Here is a 19,759-nt window from a genome sequence, read left to right on the forward strand (position 1 = left end):
GTAGATGTTTCCATGTTTATACAGATGACTGTATAGGTATTTCCATGTTTTTACAGATGGCAGTTCAGATATTTCCATGTTTACAGAGATAGCGGTGTATATAATTCCATGTTTGTACAAACGGCGGTGCTGATATTTCCATCTATACACAGATGGCCGAGTAGATATTTCCATGTTTATACAGATGGCGGCGTAGATATTTCCATGGACATGCAGATGGCGGTGTAGTTATTTCCATGTTTATACAGATAGCGGTGTAGATATTTCCATGTTTACACAGATGGTGGTGTAGATATTTCCGTGTTTATACACATGATGGAGTAGATACTTCCATCTTTATGGAGATGGCAGTGTAGATATTTTCATGTTTATAGAGATGGCGGTGTTGATATTTCCATATTTATAGAGATAGCGGTGTACATATTTCCATCTTTCTACAGATGGCAGTGTAGATATTTCCATGTTTATAGAGATGGCCGTGTAGATATTTCCATATTTACACAGATGTCTGTGTAGATATTTCCATGTGTATACAGATGGAATTGTAGGTATTTCCAAGTTTATACAGATGGTGGTGTAGATATTTCCAAGTGTATTCAGATGACTCTGTAGATATTTCCATGTTTTTACAGATGGCAGTGTAGATATTTCAATGTTTATAGAGATGGCGCTGTAGATATTTCCATGTTTAAACAGATAACGGTGGAGATATTTCCATGTTTATACAGACAGCAGTGGAGATATTTCCATGTTTATACACAAAGCGGTGTACATATTTCCATGTTTATAGAGACAGCGGTGTAGGTATTTCCATGTTTATACAGATAGCGGTGCAGATATTTCCATGTTTACACAGATGCCTATGCAGATATTTCCATATTTATACAGAGGGCTGTGTAGATATTTCTATGTTTATACAGATGGCAGTGTGGATATTTCCATGTTCCTACACATGACTGTGTAGGTATTTCCATGTTTATACAGATGGCTTTGTAGATATTTCCATGTATATAGAGATAGCGGTGCAGATAATTCCATGTTTATACAGATAGCGGTGTATATATTTCCATGTTTATACAGATCGTGGTGTAGATATTTCCATGTTTATACAGATACCGGTGTAGATATTTCCATGTTTATACAGACCGCAGTGTAGATATTTCCATGTTTATAGAGATAGCTGTGTAGATATTTCCATGTTTGTACAGATGGCGGTGTTGAAGTTTCCATCTATACACAGATTGCCGTGTAGGTATTTCCATGTGTATACAGATGGATTGTAGATATTTCCATGTTTGTACAGATGGTGGTGTAGATATTTCCATGTTTACACAGATGACTGTATTGGTATTTCCATGTTTATACAGATGGCGGTGTAGATATTTCAATGTTTATAGAGACAGCGGTGTAGATATTTCCATATTTATACAGATAACGGTGTAGAAATTTCCATGTTTATACAGATAGCGGTGTAAATATTTCCATGTTTATACAGATAACTTTGTAAGTATTTCCATGTTTATAGAGATGGCGGTGTAGATATTTCGATGTTTATAGAGATAGCAATGGAGTTATTTCCATGTTTATACAGATAGCGGTGTAGATATTTCCATGTTTATACTGATCGTGGTGTAGATATTTCCATGTTTATAGAGATGGCGGTGTAGATATTTCCATGTTCATAGAGATAGCGGTGTTGATTTTTCCATGTTTATAGAGAGAGCGGTGTGGATATTTCCATGTTTATACAAATAGGGGTGTAGATATTTCCATGTTTTTACAGATATCGGTGTAGATATTTCCATGTTTACACAGATTGCGGTGTAAATATTGCCATCTTTCTACAGATGGCATTGTAGATATTTCCATGTTTATACCGATGGCGGTGTAGGTATTTCCATGTTTATATAGATGGTGGTGTAGATATTACCATGTTTATACAGATAGCTGTGTAGATATTTCCATGTTTATACAGATCGTGGTGAAGGTATTTCCATGTTTATACAGATCGCGGTGTAGATATTTCCATGTTTATACAGATCGCGGTGTAGATATTTCCATGTTTATACAGGTAGCGGTGTAGATATTTCCATGTTTATACAGATAGCGGTGTAGATATTTCCATGTTTATAGAGATAGCGGTGTAGGTACTTCCATGTTTATAGACATAGGGGTGTAGATATTTCCATGTTTATATAGATGGCGTTGTAGATATTTCCATGTTTATACTGAAAGCGGTGTTGGTATTTCCACGTTTATACAGATAGCGATGTAGATATTTCCATGTTTATACTGCTCGCGGTGCAGATATTTATATCTGTATACAGATGGCATTGTAGATATTTCCTTATTCACACAGATGGCGGTGTAGATGTTTCCATGTTTATACAGATGGCGGAGTAGTTACTTCCATGTTTATGGAGATGGCAGTGTAGATATTTTCATGTTTATAGAGATGGCGGTGTAGATATTTCCATGTTTATAGAGATATCAGTGTAGATATTTACATGTTTATACAGATGGCAGTGTAGATATTTCCATGTGTATACAGATGGCATTGTAGATGTTTCCATGTTTATACAGATGACTGTATAGGTATTTCCATGTTTTTACAGATGGCAGTTCAGATATTTCCATGTTTACAGAGATAGCGGTGTATATAATTCCATGTTTGTACAAACGGCGGTGCTGATATTTCCATCTATACACAGATGGCCGAGTAGATATTTCCATGTTTATACAGATGGCGGCGTAGATATTTCCATGGACATGCAGATGGCGGTGTAGTTATTTCCATGTTTATACAGATAGCGGTGTAGATATTTCCATGTTTACACAGATGGTGGTGTAGATATTTCCGTGTTTATACACATGATGGAGTAGATACTTCCATCTTTATGGAGATGGCAGTGTAGATATTTTCATGTTTATAGAGATGGCGGTGTTGATATTTCCATATTTATAGAGATAGCGGTGTACATATTTCCATCTTTCTACAGATGGCAGTGTAGATATTTCCATGTTTATAGAGATGGCCGTGTAGATATTTCCATATTTATACAGATGTCTGTGTAGATATTTCCATGTGTATAGAGATGGAATTGTAGGTATTTCCAAGTTTATACAGATGGTGGTGTAGATATTTCCAAGTGTATTCAGATGACTCTGTAGATATTTCCATGTTTTTACAGATGGCAGTGTAGATATTTCAATGTTTATAGAGATGGCGCTGTAGATATTTCCATGTTTAAACAGATAACGGTGGAGATATTTCCATGTTTATACAGACAGCAGTGGAGATATTTCCATGTTTATACACAAAGCGGTGTACATATTTCCATGTTTATAGAGACAGCGGTGAAGGTATTTCCATGTTTATACAGATAGCGGTGCAGATATTTCCATGTTTACACAGATGCCTATGCAGATATTTCCATATTTATACAGAGGGCTGTGTAGATATTTCTATGTTTATACAGATGGCAGTGTAGATATTTCCATGTTCCTACACATGACTGTGTAGGTATTTCCATGTTTATACAGATGGCTTTGTAGATATTTCCATGTATATAGAGATAGCGGTGCAGATAATTCCATGTTTATACAGATAGCGGTGTATATATTTCCATGTTTATACAGATCGTGGTGTAGATATTTCCATGTTTATACAGATACCGGTGTAGATATTTCCATGTTTATACAGACCGCAGTGTAGATATTTCCATGTTTATAGAGATAGCTGTGTAGATATTTCCATGTTTGTACAGATGGCGGTGTTGAAGTTTCCATCTATACACAGATTGCCGTGTAGGTATTTCCATGTGTATACAGATGGATTGTAGATATTTCCATGTTTGTACAGATGGTGGTGTAGATATTTCCATGTTTACACAGATGACTGTATTGGTATTTCCATGTTTATACAGATGGCGGTGTAGATATTTCAATGTTTATAGAGACAGCGGTGTAGATATTTCCATATTTATACAGATAACGGTGTAGAAATTTCCATGTTTATACAGATAGCGGTGTAAATATTTCCATGTTTATACAGATAACTTTGTAAGTATTTCCATGTTTATAGAGATGGCGGTGTAGATATTTCGATGTTTATAGAGATAGCAATGGAGTTATTTCCATGTTTATACAGATAGCGGTGTAGATATTTCCATGTTTATACTGATCGTGGTGTAGATATTTCCATGTTTATAGAGATGGCGGTGTAGATATTTCCATGTTCATAGAGATAGCGGTGTTGATTTTTCCATGTTTATAGAGAGAGCGGTGTGGATATTTCCATGTTTATACAAATAGGGGTGTAGATATTTCCATGTTTTTACAGATATCGGTGTAGATATTTCCATGTTTACACAGATTGCGGTGTAAATATTGCCATCTTTCTACAGATGGCATTGTAGATATTTCCATGTTTATACCGATGGCGGTGTAGGTATTTCCATGTTTATATAGATGGTGGTGTAGATATTACCATGTTTATACAGATAGCTGTGTAGATATTTCCATGTTTATACAGATCGTGGTGAAGGTATTTCCATGTTTATACAGATCGCGGTGTAGATATTTCCATGTTTATACAGGTCACGGTGTAGATATTTCCATGTTTATACAGGTAGCGGTGTAGATATTTCCATGTTTATACAGATAGCGGTGTAGATATTTCCATGTTTATAGAGATAGCGGTGTAGGTACTTCCATGTTTATAGACATAGGGGTGTAGATATTTCCATGTTTATATAGATGGCGTTGTAGATATTTCCATGTTTATACTGAAAGCGGTGTTGGTATTTCCACGTTTATACAGATAGCGATGTAGATATTTCCATGTTTATACTGCTCGCGGTGCAGATATTTATATCTGTATACAGATGGCATTGTAGATATTTCCTTATTCACACAGATGGCGGTGTAGATGTTTCCATGTTTATACAGATGGCGGAGTAGTTACTTCCATGTTTATGGAGATGGCAGTGTAGATATTTTCATGTTTATAGAGATGGCGGTGTAGATATTTCCATGTTTATAGAGATATCAGTGTAGATATTTACATGTTTATACAGATGGCAGTGTAGATATTTCCATGTGTATACAGATGGCATTGTAGATGTTTCCATGTTTATACAGATGACTGTATAGGTATTTCCATGTTTTTACAGATGGCAGTTCAGATATTTCCATGTTTACAGAGATAGCGGTGTATATAATTCCATGTTTGTACAAACGGCGGTGCTGATATTTCCATCTATACACAGATGGCCGAGTAGATATTTCCATGTTTATACAGATGGCGGCGTAGATATTTCCATGGACATGCAGATGGCGGTGTAGTTATTTCCATGTTTATACAGATAGCGGTGTAGATATTTCCATGTTTACACAGATGGTGGTGTAGATATTTCCGTGTTTATACACATGATGGAGTAGATACTTCCATCTTTATGGAGATGGCAGTGTAGATATTTTCATGTTTATAGAGATGGCGGTGTTGATATTTCCATATTTATAGAGATAGCGGTGTACATATTTCCATCTTTCTACAGATGGCAGTGTAGATATTTCCATGTTTATAGAGATGGCCGTGTAGATATTTCCATATTTATACAGATGTCTGTGTAGATATTTCCATGTGTATAGAGATGGAATTGTAGGTATTTCCAAGTTTATACAGATGGTGGTGTAGATATTTCCAAGTGTATTCAGATGACTCTGTAGATATTTCCATGTTTTTACAGATGGCAGTGTAGATATTTCAATGTTTATAGAGATGGCGCTGTAGATATTTCCATGTTTAAACAGATAACGGTGGAGATATTTCCATGTTTATACAGACAGCAGTGGAGATATTTCCATGTTTATACACAAAGCGGTGTACATATTTCCATGTTTATAGAGACAGCGGTGTAGGTATTTCCATGTTTATACAGATAGCGGTGCAGATATTTCCATGTTTACACAGATGCCTATGCAGATATTTCCATATTTATACAGAGGGCTGTGTAGATATTTCTATGTTTATACAGATGGCAGTGTAGATATTTCCATGTTCCTACACATGACTGTGTAGGTATTTCCATGTTTATACAGATGGCTTTGTAGATATTTCCATGTATATAGAGATACCGGTGCAGATAATTCCATGTTTATACAGATAGCGGTGTATATATTTCCATGTTTATACAGATCGTGGTGTAGATATTTCCATGTTTATACAGATACCGGTGTAGATATTTCCATGTTTATACAGACCGCAGTGTAGATATTTCCATGTTTATAGAGATAGCTGTGTAGATATTTCCATGTTTGTACAGATGGCGGTGTTGAAGTTTCCATCTATACACAGATTGCCGTGTAGGTATTTCCATGTGTATACAGATGGATTGTAGATATTTCCATGTTTGTACAGATGGTGGTGTAGATATTTCCATGTTTACACAGATGACTGTATTGGTATTTCCATGTTTATACAGATGGCGGTGTAGATATTTCAATGTTTATAGAGACAGCGGTGTAGATATTTCCATATTTATACAGATAACGGTGTAGAAATTTCCATGTTTATACAGATAGCGGTGTAAATATTTCCATGTTTATACAGATAACTTTGTAAGTATTTCCATGTTTATAGAGATGGCGGTGTAGATATTTCGATGTTTATAGAGATAGCAATGGAGTTATTTCCATGTTTATACAGATAGCGGTGTAGATATTTCCATGTTTATACTGATCGTGGTGTAGATATTTCCATGTTTATAGAGATGGCGGTGTAGATATTTCCATGTTCATAGAGATAGCGGTGTTGATTTTTCCATGTTTATAGAGAGAGCGGTGTGGATATTTCCATGTTTATACAAATAGGGGTGTAGATATTTCCATGTTTTTACAGATATCGGTGTAGATATTTCCATGTTTACACAGATTGCGGTGTAAATATTGCCATCTTTCTACAGATGGCATTGTAGATATTTCCATGTTTATACCGATGGCGGTGTAGGTATTTCCATGTTTATATAGATGGTGGTGTAGATATTACCATGTTTATACAGATAGCTGTGTAGATATTTCCATGTTTATACAGATCGTGGTGAAGGTATTTCCATGTTTATACAGATCGCGGTGTAGATATTTCCATGTTTATACAGGTCGCGGTGTAGATATTTCCATGTTTATACAGGTAGCGGTGTAGATATTTCCATGTTTATACAGATAGCGGTGTAGATATTTCCATGTTTATAGAGATAGCGGTGTAGGTACTTCCATGTTTATAGACATAGGGGTGTAGATATTTCCATGTTTATATAGATGGCGTTGTAGATATTTCCATGTTTATACTGAAAGCGGTGTTGGTATTTCCACGTTTATACAGATAGCGATGTAGATATTTCCATGTTTATACTGCTCGCGGTGCAGATATTTATATCTGTATACAGATGGCATTGTAGATATTTCCTTATTCACACAGATGGCGGTGTAGATGTTTCCATGTTTATACAGATGGCGGAGTAGTTACTTCCATGTTTATGGAGATGGCAGTGTAGATATTTTCATGTTTATAGAGATGGCGGTGTAGATATTTCCATGTTTATAGAGATATCAGTGTAGATATTTACATGTTTATACAGATGGCAGTGTAGATATTTCCATGTGTATACAGATGGCATTGTAGATGTTTCCATGTTTATACAGATGACTGTATAGGTATTTCCATGTTTTTACAGATGGCAGTTCAGATATTTCCATGTTTACAGAGATAGCGGTGTATATAATTCCATGTTTGTACAAACGGCGGTGCTGATATTTCCATCTATACACAGATGGCCGAGTAGATATTTCCATGTTTATACAGATGGCGGCGTAGATATTTCCATGGACATGCAGATGGCGGTGTAGTTATTTCCATGTTTATACAGATAGCGGTGTAGATATTTCCATGTTTACACAGATGGTGGTGTAGATATTTCCGTGTTTATACACATGATGGAGTAGATACTTCCATCTTTATGGAGATGGCAGTGTAGATATTTTCATGTTTATAGAGATGGCGGTGTTGATATTTCCATATTTATAGAGATAGCGGTGTACATATTTCCATCTTTCTACAGATGGCAGTGTAGATATTTCCATGTTTATAGAGATGGCCGTGTAGATATTTCCATATTTATACAGATGTCTGTGTAGATATTTCCATGTGTATAGAGATGGAATTGTAGGTATTTCCAAGTTTATACAGATGGTGGTGTAGATATTTCCAAGTGTATTCAGATGACTCTGTAGATATTTCCATGTTTTTACAGATGGCAGTGTAGATATTTCAATGTTTATAGAGATGGCGCTGTAGATATTTCCATGTTTAAACAGATAACGGTGGAGATATTTCCATGTTTATACAGACAGCAGTGGAGATATTTCCATGTTTATACACAAAGCGGTGTACATATTTCCATGTTTATAGAGACAGCGGTGTAGGTATTTCCATGTTTATACAGATAGCGGTGCAGATATTTCCATGTTTACACAGATGCCTATGCAGATATTTCCATATTTATACAGAGGGCTGTGTAGATATTTCTATGTTTATACAGATGGCAGTGTAGATATTTCCATGTTCCTACACATGACTGTGTAGGTATTTCCATGTTTATACAGATGGCTTTGTAGATATTTCCATGTATATAGAGATAGCGGTGCAGATAATTCCATGTTTATACAGATAGCGGTGTATATATTTCCATGTTTATACAGATCGTGGTGTAGATATTTCCATGTTTATACAGATACCGGTGTAGATATTTCCATGTTTATACAGACCGCAGTGTAGATATTTCCATGTTTATAGAGATAGCTGTGTAGATATTTCCATGTTTGTACAGATGGCGGTGTTGAAGTTTCCATCTATACACAGATTGCCGTGTAGGTATTTCCATGTGTATACAGATGGATTGTAGATATTTCCATGTTTGTACAGATGGTGGTGTAGATATTTCCATGTTTACACAGATGACTGTATTGGTATTTCCATGTTTATACAGATGGCGGTGTAGATATTTCAATGTTTATAGAGACAGCGGTGTAGATATTTCCATATTTATACAGATAACGGTGTAGAAATTTCCATGTTTATACAGATAGCGGTGTAAATATTTCCATGTTTATACAGATAACTTTGTAAGTATTTCCATGTTTATAGAGATGGCGGTGTAGATATTTCGATGTTTATAGAGATAGCAATGGAGTTATTTCCATGTTTATACAGATAGCGGTGTAGATATTTCCATGTTTATACTGATCGTGGTGTAGATATTTCCATGTTTATAGAGATGGCGGTGTAGATATTTCCATGTTCATAGAGATAGCGGTGTTGATTTTTCCATGTTTATAGAGAGAGCGGTGTGGATATTTCCATGTTTATACAAATAGGGGTGTAGATATTTCCATGTTTTTACAGATATCGGTGTAGATATTTCCATGTTTACACAGATTGCGGTGTAAATATTGCCATCTTTCTACAGATGGCATTGTAGATATTTCCATGTTTATACCGATGGCGGTGTAGGTATTTCCATGTTTATATAGATGGTGGTGTAGATATTACCATGTTTATACAGATAGCTGTGTAGATATTTCCATGTTTATACAGATCGTGGTGAAGGTATTTCCATGTTTATACAGATCGCGGTGTAGATATTTCCATGTTTATACAGATCGCGGTGTAGATATTTCCATGTTTATACAGGTAGCGGTGTAGATATTTCCATGTTTATACAGATAGCGGTGTAGATATTTCCATGTTTATAGAGATAGCGGTGTAGGTACTTCCATGTTTATAGACATAGGGGTGTAGATATTTCCATGTTTATATAGATGGCGTTGTAGATATTTCCATGTTTATACTGAAAGCGGTGTTGGTATTTCCACGTTTATACAGATAGCGATGTAGATATTTCCATGTTTATACTGCTCGCGGTGCAGATATTTATATCTGTATACAGATGGCATTGTAGATATTTCCTTATTCACACAGATGGCGGTGTAGACGTTTCCATGTTTATACAGATGGCGGAGTAGTTACTTCCATGTTTATGGAGATGGCAGTGTAGATATTTTCATGTTTATGGAGATGGCATTGTAGATATTTTCATGTTTATAGAGATTGCGGTGTAGATATTTCCATGTTTATAGAGATATCAGTGTAGATATTTACATGTTTATACAGATGGCAGTGTAGATATTTCCATGTGTATACAGATGGCATTGTAGATGTTTCCATGTTTATACAGATGACTGTATAGGTATTTCCATGTTTTTACAGATGGCAGTTCAGATATTTCCATGTTTACAGAGATAGCGGTGTACATAATTCCATGTTTGTACAAACGGCGGTGCTGATATTTCCATCTATACACAGATGGCCGAGTAGATATTTCCATGTTTATACGGATGGCGGCGTAGATATTTCCATGGACATGCAGATGGCGGTGTAGTTATTTCCATGTTTATAGAGATAGCGGTGTAGATATTTCCATGTTTACACAGATGGTGGTGTAGATATTTCCGTGTTTATACACATGATGGAGTAGATACTTCCATCTTTATGGAGATGGCAGTGTAGATATTTTCATGTTTATAGAGATGGCGGTGTTGATATTTCCATAATTATAGAGATAGCGGTGTACATATTTCCATCTTTCTACAGATGGCAGTGTAGATATTTCCATGTTTATAGAGATGGCCGTGTAGATATCTCCATATTTATACAGATGTCTGTGTAGATATTTCCATGTGTATAGAGATGGAATTGTAGGTATTTCCAAGTTTATACAGATGGTGGTGTAGATATTTCCAAGTGTATTCAGATGACTCTGTAGATATTTCCATGTTTTTACAGATGGCAGTGTAGATATTTCAATGTTTATAGAGATGGCGCTGTAGATATTTCCATGTTTAAACAGATAACGGTGGAGATATTTCCATGTTTATACAGACAGCAGTGGAGATATTTCCATGTTTATACACAAAGCGGTGTACATATTTCCATGTTTATAGAGACAGCGGTGTAGGTATTTCCATGTTTATACAGATAGCGGTGCAGATATTTCCATGTTTACACAGATGCCTATGCAGATATTTCCATATTTATACAGAGGGCTGTGTAGATGTTTCTATGTTTATACAGATGGCAGTGTAGATATTTCCATGTTCCTACACATGACTGTGTAGGTATTTCCATGTTTATACAGATGGCTTTGTAGATATTTCCATGTATATAGAGATAGCGGTGCAGATAATTCCATGTTTATACAGATAGCGGTGTATATATTTCCATGTTTATACAGATCGTGGTGTAGATATTTCCATGTTTATACAGATACCGGTGTAGATATTTCCATGTTTATACAGACCGCAGTGTAGATATTTCCATGTTTATAGAGATAGCTGTGTAGATATTTCCATGTTTGTACAGATGGCGGTGTTGAAGTTTCCATCTATACACAGATTGCCGTGTAGGTATTTCCATGTGTATACAGATGGATTGTAGATATTTCCATGTTTGTACAGATGGTGGTGTAGATATTTCCATGTTTACACAGATGACTGTATTGGTATTTCCATGTTTATACAGATGGCGGTGTAGATATTTCAATGTTTATAGAGACAGCGGTGTAGATATTTCCATATTTATACAGATAACGGTGTAGAAATTTCCATGTTTATACAGATAGCGGTGTAAATATTTCCATGTTTATACAGATAACTTTGTAAGTATTTCCATGTTTATAGAGATGGCGGTGTAGATATTTCGATGTTTATAGAGATAGCAATGGAGTTATTTCCATGTTTATACAGATAGCGGTGTAGATATTTCCATGTTTATACTGATCGTGGTGTAGATATTTCCATGTTTATAGAGATGGCGGTGTAGGTATTTCCATGTTCATAGAGATAGCGGTGTTGATTTTTCCATGTTTATAGAGAGAGCGGTGTGGATATTTCCATGTTTATACAAATAGGGGTGTAGATATTTCCATGTTTATACAGATAGCGGTGTAGATATTTCCATGTTTATACAGATAGCGGTGTAGATATTTCCATGTTTATAGAGATAGCGGTGTAGGTACTTCCATGTTTATAGACATAGGGGTGTAGATATTTCCATGTTTATATAGATGGCGTTGTAGATATTTCCATGTTTATACTGAAAGCGGTGTTGGTATTTCCACGTTTATACAGATAGCGATGTAGATATTTCCATGTTTATACTGCTCGCGGTGCAGATATTTATATCTGTATACAGATGGCATTGTAGATATTTCCTTATTCACACAGATGGCGGTGTAGACGTTTCCATGTTTATACAGATGGCGGAGTAGTTACTTCCATGTTTATGGAGATGGCAGTGTAGATATTTTCATGTTTATGGAGATGGCATTGTAGATATTTTCATGTTTATAGAGATGGCGGTGTAGATATTTCCATGTTTATAGAGATATCAGTGTAGATATTTACATGTTTATACAGATGGCAGTGTAGATATTTCCATGTGTATACAGATGGCATTGTAGATGTTTCCATGTTTATACAGATGACTGTATAGGTATTTCCATGTTTTTACAGATGGCAGTTCAGATATTTCCATGTTTACAGAGATAGCGGTGTACATAATTCCATGTTTGTACAAACGGCGGTGCTGATATTTCCATCTATACACAGATGGCCGAGTAGATATTTCCATGTTTATACGGATGGCGGCGTAGATATTTCCATGGACATGCAGATGGCGGTGTAGTTATTTCCATGTTTATAGAGATAGCGGTGTAGATATTTCCATGTTTACACAGATGGTGGTGTAGATATTTCCGTGTTTATACACATGATGGAGTAGATACTTCCATCTTTATGGAGATGGCAGTGTAGATATTTTCATGTTTATAGAGATGGCGGTGTTGATATTTCCATATTTATAGAGATAGCGGTGTACATATTTCCATCTTTCTACAGATGGCAGTGTAGATATTTCCATGTTTATAGAGATGGCCGTGTAGATATTTCCATATTTATACAGATGTCTGTGTAGATATTTCCATGTGTATAGAGATGGAATTGTAGGTATTTCCAAGTTTATACAGATGGTGGTGTAGATATTTCCAAGTGTATTCAGATGACTCTGTAGATATTTCCATGTTTTTACAGATGGCAGTGTAGATATTTCAATGTTTATAGAGATGGCGCTGTAGATATTTCCATGTTTAAACAGATAACGGTGGAGATATTTCCATGTTTATACAGACAGCAGTGGAGATATTTCCATGTTTATACACAAAGCGGTGTACATATTTCCATGTTTATAGAGACAGCGGTGTAGGTATTTCCATGTTTATACAGATAGCGGTGCAGATATTTCCATGTTTACACAGATGCCTATGCAGATATTTCCATATTTATACAGAGGGCTGTGTAGATATTTCTATGTTTATACAGATGGCAGTGTAGATATTTCCATGTTCCTACACATGACTGTGTAGGTATTTCCATGTTTATACAGATGGCTTTGTAGATATTTCCATGTATATAGAGATAGCGGTGCAGATAATTCCATGTTTATACAGATAGCGGTGTATATATTTCCATGTTTATACAGATCGTGGTGTAGATATTTCCATGTTTATACAGATACCGGTGTAGATATTTCCATGTTTATACAGACCGCAGTGTAGATATTTCCATGTTTATAGAGATAGCTGTGTAGATATTTCCATGTTTGTACAGATGGCGGTGTTGAAGTTTCCATCTATACACAGATTGCCGTGTAGGTATTTCCATGTGTATACAGATGGATTGTAGATATTTCCATGTTTGTACAGATGGTGGTGTAGATATTTCCATGTTTACACAGATGACTGTATTGGTATTTCCATGTTTATACAGATGGCGGTGTAGATATTTCAATGTTTATAGAGACAGCGGTGTAGATATTTCCATATTTATACAGATAACGGTGTAGAAATTTCCATGTTTATACAGATAGCGGTGTAAATATTTCCATGTTTATACAGATAACTTTGTAAGTATTTCCATGTTTATAGAGATGGCGGTGTAGATATTTCGATGTTTATAGAGATAGCAATGGAGTTATTTCCATGTTTATACAGATAGCGGTGTAGATATTTCCATGTTTATACTGATCGTGGTGTAGATATTTCCATGTTTATAGAGATGGCGGTGTAGATATTTCCATGTTCATAGAGATAGCGGTGTTGATTTTTCCATGTTTATAGAGAGAGCGGTGTGGATATTTCCATGTTTATACAAATAGGGGTGTAGATATTTCCATGTTTTTACAGATATCGGTGTAGATATTTCCATGTTTATACAGATAGCGGTGTAGATATTTCCATGTTTATAGAGATAGCGGTGTAGGTACTTCCATGTTTATAGACATAGGGGTGTAGATATTTCCATGTTTATATAGATGGCGTTGTAGATATTTCCATGTTTATACTGAAAGCGGTGTTGGTATTTCCACGTTTATACAGATAGCGATGTAGATATTTCCATGTTTATACTGCTCGCGGTGCAGATATTTATATCTGTATACAGATGGCATTGTAGATATTTCCTTATTCACACAGATGGCGGTGTAGACGTTTCCATGTTTATACAGATGGCGGAGTAGTTACTTCCATGTTTATGGAGATGGCAGTGTAGATATTTTCATGTTTATGGAGATGGCATTGTAGATATTTTCATGTTTATAGAGATGGCGGTGTAGATATTTCCATGTTTATAGAGATATCAGTGTAGATATTTACATGTTTATACAGATGGCAGTGTAGATATTTCCATGTGTATACAGATGGCATTGTAGATGTTTCCATGTTTATACAGATGACTGTATAGGTATTTCCATGTTTTTACAGATGGCAGTTCAGATATTTCCATGTTTACAGAGATAGCGGTGTACATAATTCCATGTTTGTACAAACGGCGGTGCTGATATTTCCATCTATACACAGATGGCCGAGTAGATATTTCCATGTTTATACGGATGGCGGCGTAGATATTTCCATGGACATGCAGATGGCGGTGTAGTTATTTCCATGTTTATAGAGATAGCGGTGTAGATATTTCCATGTTTACACAGATGGTGGTGTAGATATTTCCGTGTTTATACACATGATGGAGTAGATACTTCCATCTTTATGGAGATGGCAGTGTAGATATTTTCATGTTTATAGAGATGGCGGTGTTGATATTTCCATAATTATAGAGATAGCGGTGTACATATTTCCATCTTTCTACAGATGGCAGTGTAGATATTTCCATGTTTATAGAGATGGCCGTGTAGATATTTCCATATTTATACAGATGTCTGTGTAGATATTTCCATGTGTATACAGATGGAATTGTAGGTATTTCCAAGTTTATACAGATGGTGGTGTAGATATTTCCAAGTGTATTCAGATGACTCTGTAGATATTTCCATGTTTTTACAGATGGCAGTGTAGATATTTCAATGTTTATAGAGATGGCGCTGTAGATATTTCCATGTTTAAACAGATAACGGTGGAGATATTTCCATGTTTATACAGACAGCAGTGGAGATATTTCCATGTTTATACACAAAGCGGTGTACATATTTCCATGTTTATAGAGACAGCGGTGTAGGTATTTCCATGTTTATACAGATAGCGGTGCAGATATTTCCATGTTTACACAGATGCCTATGCAGATATTTCCATATTTATACAGAGGGCTGTGTAGATATTTCTATGTTTATACAGATGGCAGTGTAGATATTTCCATGTTCCTACACATGACTGTGTAGGTATTTCCATGTTTATACAGATGGCTTTGTAGATATTTCCATGTATATAGAGATAGCGGTGCAGATAATTCCATGTTTATACAGATAGCGGTGTATATATTTCCATGTTTATACAGATCGTGGTGTAGATATTTCCATGTTTATACAGATACCGGTGTAGATATTTCCATGTTTATACAGACCGCAGTGTAGATATTTCCATGTTTATAGAGATAGCTGTGTAGATATTTCCATGTTTGTACAGATGGCGGTGTTGAAGTTTCCATCTATACACAGATTGCCGTGTAGGTATTTCCATGTGTATACAGATGGATTGTAGATATTTCCATGTTTGTACAGATGGTGGTGTAGATATTTCCATGTTTACACAGATGACTGTATTGGTATTTCCATGTTTATACAGATGGCGGTGTAGATATTTCAATGTTTATAGAGACAGCGGTGTAGATATTTCCATATTTATACAGATAACGGTGTAGAAATTTCCATGTTTATACAGATAGCGGTGTAAATATTTCCATGTTTATACAGATAACTTTGTAAGTATTTCCATGTTTATAGAGATGGCGGTGTAGATATTTCGATGTTTATAGAGATAGCAATGGAGTTATTTCCATGTTTATACAGATAGCGGTGTAGATATTTCCATGTTTATACTGATCGTGGTGTAGATATTTCCATGTTTATAGAGATGGCGGTGTAGATATTTCCATGTTCATAGAGATAGCGGTGTTGATTTTTCCATGTTTATAGAGAGAGCGGTGTGGATATTTCCATGTTTATACAAATAGGGGTGTAGATATTTCCATGTTTTTACAGATATCGGTGTAGATATTTCCATGTTTACACAGATTGCGGTGTAAATATTGCCATCTTTCTACAGATGGCATTGTAGATATTTCCATGTTTATACCGATGGCGGTGTAGGTATTTCCATGTTTGTACAGATGGTGGTGTAGATATTTCCATGTTTACACAGATGACTGTATTGGTATTTCCATGTTTATACAGATGGCGGTGTAGATATTTCAATGTTTATAGAGACAGCGGTGTAGATATTTCCATATTTATACAGATCGCGGTGTAGATATTTCCATGTTTATACAGATCGCGGTGTAGATATTTCCATGTTTATACAGATAGTGGTGTAGATATTTCCATGTTTATACAGATAGCGGTGTAGATATTTCCATGTTTATAGAGATTGCGGTGTAGGTATTTCCATGTTTATAGACATAGCGGTGTAGATATTTCCATGTTTATATAGATGGCGTTGTAGATATTTCCATGTTTATACCGATAGCGGTGTTGGTATTTCCACGTTTATACAGATAGCGATGTAGATATTTCCATGTTTATACAGCTCGCGGTGCAGATATTTATATCTTTATACAGATGGCATTGTAGATATTTCCTTATTCACACAGATGGCGGTGTAGATGTTTCCATGTTTATACAGATGGTGGAGTAGTTACTTCCATGTTTATGGAAAGGGTAGTGTAGATATTTTCAGGTTTATAGAGATGGCGGTGTAGATATTTCCATGTTTATTGAGATAGCAGTGTAGATATTTCCATGTATATACACATGGCTGTGTAGATATTTCCAGGTTTATACAGATGGCGCTGTAGATATTTCCATGTTTATACAGATAACTTTGTAAGTATTTCCATGTTTATACAGATGGCGGTGTAGATATTTCGATGTTTATAGAGATAGCAGTGGAGATATTTCCATGTTTATACAGATAGCGGTGTAGATATTTCCATGTTTATACTGATCGTGGTGTAGATATTTCCATGTTTATAGAGATGGCGGTGTAGATATTCCCATGTTCATAGAGATAGCGGTGTTGATTTTTCCATGTTTATAGAGAGAGCGGTGTGGATATTTCCATGTTTATACAAATAGGGGTGTAGATATTTCCATGTTTTTACAGATATCGGTGTAGATATTTCCATGTTTACAGATTGCGGTGTAAATATTTCCATCTTTCTACAGATGGCATTGTAGATATTTCCATGTTTATACAGATGGCGGTGTAGATATTTCCATGTTTATATAGATGGTGGTGTAGATATTACCATGTTTATACAGATAGCTGTGTAGATATTTCCATGTTTATACAGATCGTGGTGAAGGTATTTCCATGTTTCTACAGATCGCGGTGTAGATATTTCCATGTTTATACAGATCGCGGTGTAGATATTTACATGTTTATACAGATCGCGGTTTAGATATTTCCATGTTTATACAGATAGTGGTGTAGTTACTTCCATGTTTATACAGATAGTGGTGTAGATATTTCCATGTTTATAGAGATTGCGGTGTAGGTATTTCCATGTTTATAGACATAGCGGTGTAGATATTTCCATGTTTATATAGATGGCGTTGTAGATATTTCCATGTTTATACCGATAGCAGTGTTGGTATTTCCACGTTTATACAGATAGCGGTGTAGATATTTCCATGTTTACACAGATGGTGGTGTAGATATTTCCGTGTTTATACACATGATGGAGTAGATACTTCCATCTTTATGGAGATGGCAGTGTAGATATTTTCATGTTTATAGAGATGGCGGTGTAGATAGTTCCATATTTATAGATATAGCGGTGTACATATTTCCATCTTTCTACAAATGGCAGTGTAGATATTTCCATGTTTATACAGATGGCCGTGAAGATATTTCCATATTTATACAGATGTCTGTGTAGATATTTCCATGTGTATACAGATGGTATTGTAGGTATTTCCAAGTTTATACAGATGGTGGTGTAGATATTTCCATATTTATAGAGATAGCGGTGTACATATTTCCATCTTTCTACAAATGGCAGTGTAGATATTTCCATGTTTATACAGATGGCCGTGTAGGTATTTCCATATTTATACAGATGTCTGTGTAGATATTTCCATGTGTATACAGATGGTATTGTAGGTATTTCCAAGTTTATACAGATGGTGGTGTAGATATTTCCGTGTTTATTCAGATGACTATGTAGACATTTCCATGTTTTTACAGATGGCAGTGTAGATATTTCAATGTTTATAGAGATGGCGCTGTAGATATTTCCATGTTTAAACAGATAACGGTGGAGATATTTCCATGTTTATACAGCCAGCAGTGGAGATATTTCCATGTTTATACACATAGCGGTGTACATATTTCCATGTTTATAGAGACAGCGGTGTAGGTATTTCCATGTTCATATAGATAGTGGTGCAGATATTTCCATGTTTACACAGATGCCTATGCAGATATTTCCATATTTATACAGAGGGCTGTGTAGATATTTCTATGTTTATACAGATGGCAGTGTAGATATTTCCATGTTCCTACACATGACTGTGTAGGTATTTCCATGTTTATACAGATGGCTTTGTAGATATTTACATGTTTATAGAGATAGCGGTGAAGATATTTTCATGTTTAAACAGATAGCGGTGTATATATTTCCATGTTTATTCAGATCGTGGTGTAGATATTTCCATGTTTATACAGATAACGGTGTAGATATTTCCATGTTTATACAGACCGCAGTGTAGATATTTCCATGTTTATAGAGATAGCAGTGTAGATATTTCCATGTTTGTACAGATGGCAGTGTTGATGTTTCCATCTATACACAGATTGCTGTGTAGGTATTTCCATGTGTATACAGATGGCATTGTAGATATTTCCAAGTTTATACAGATGGTGGTGTAGATATTTCCATGTTTACACAGATGACTGTATTGGTATTTCCATGTTTATACAGATGGCGGTGTAGATATTTCCATGTTTATAGAGATAGCGGTGTAGATATTTCCATATTTATACAGATAACAGTGTAGAAATTTCCATGTTTATAAAGATAGCGGTGTAGATATTTCGATGTTTATACAGATAGCGGTGTAGTTATTTCCATGTTTATACAG

The sequence above is a fragment of the Pan troglodytes genome, chromosome 23, assembly GCF_028858775.2.
Source record: "Pan troglodytes isolate AG18354 chromosome 23, NHGRI_mPanTro3-v2.0_pri, whole genome shotgun sequence".
Lineage (NCBI taxonomy): Eukaryota > Metazoa > Chordata > Mammalia > Primates > Hominidae > Pan > Pan troglodytes.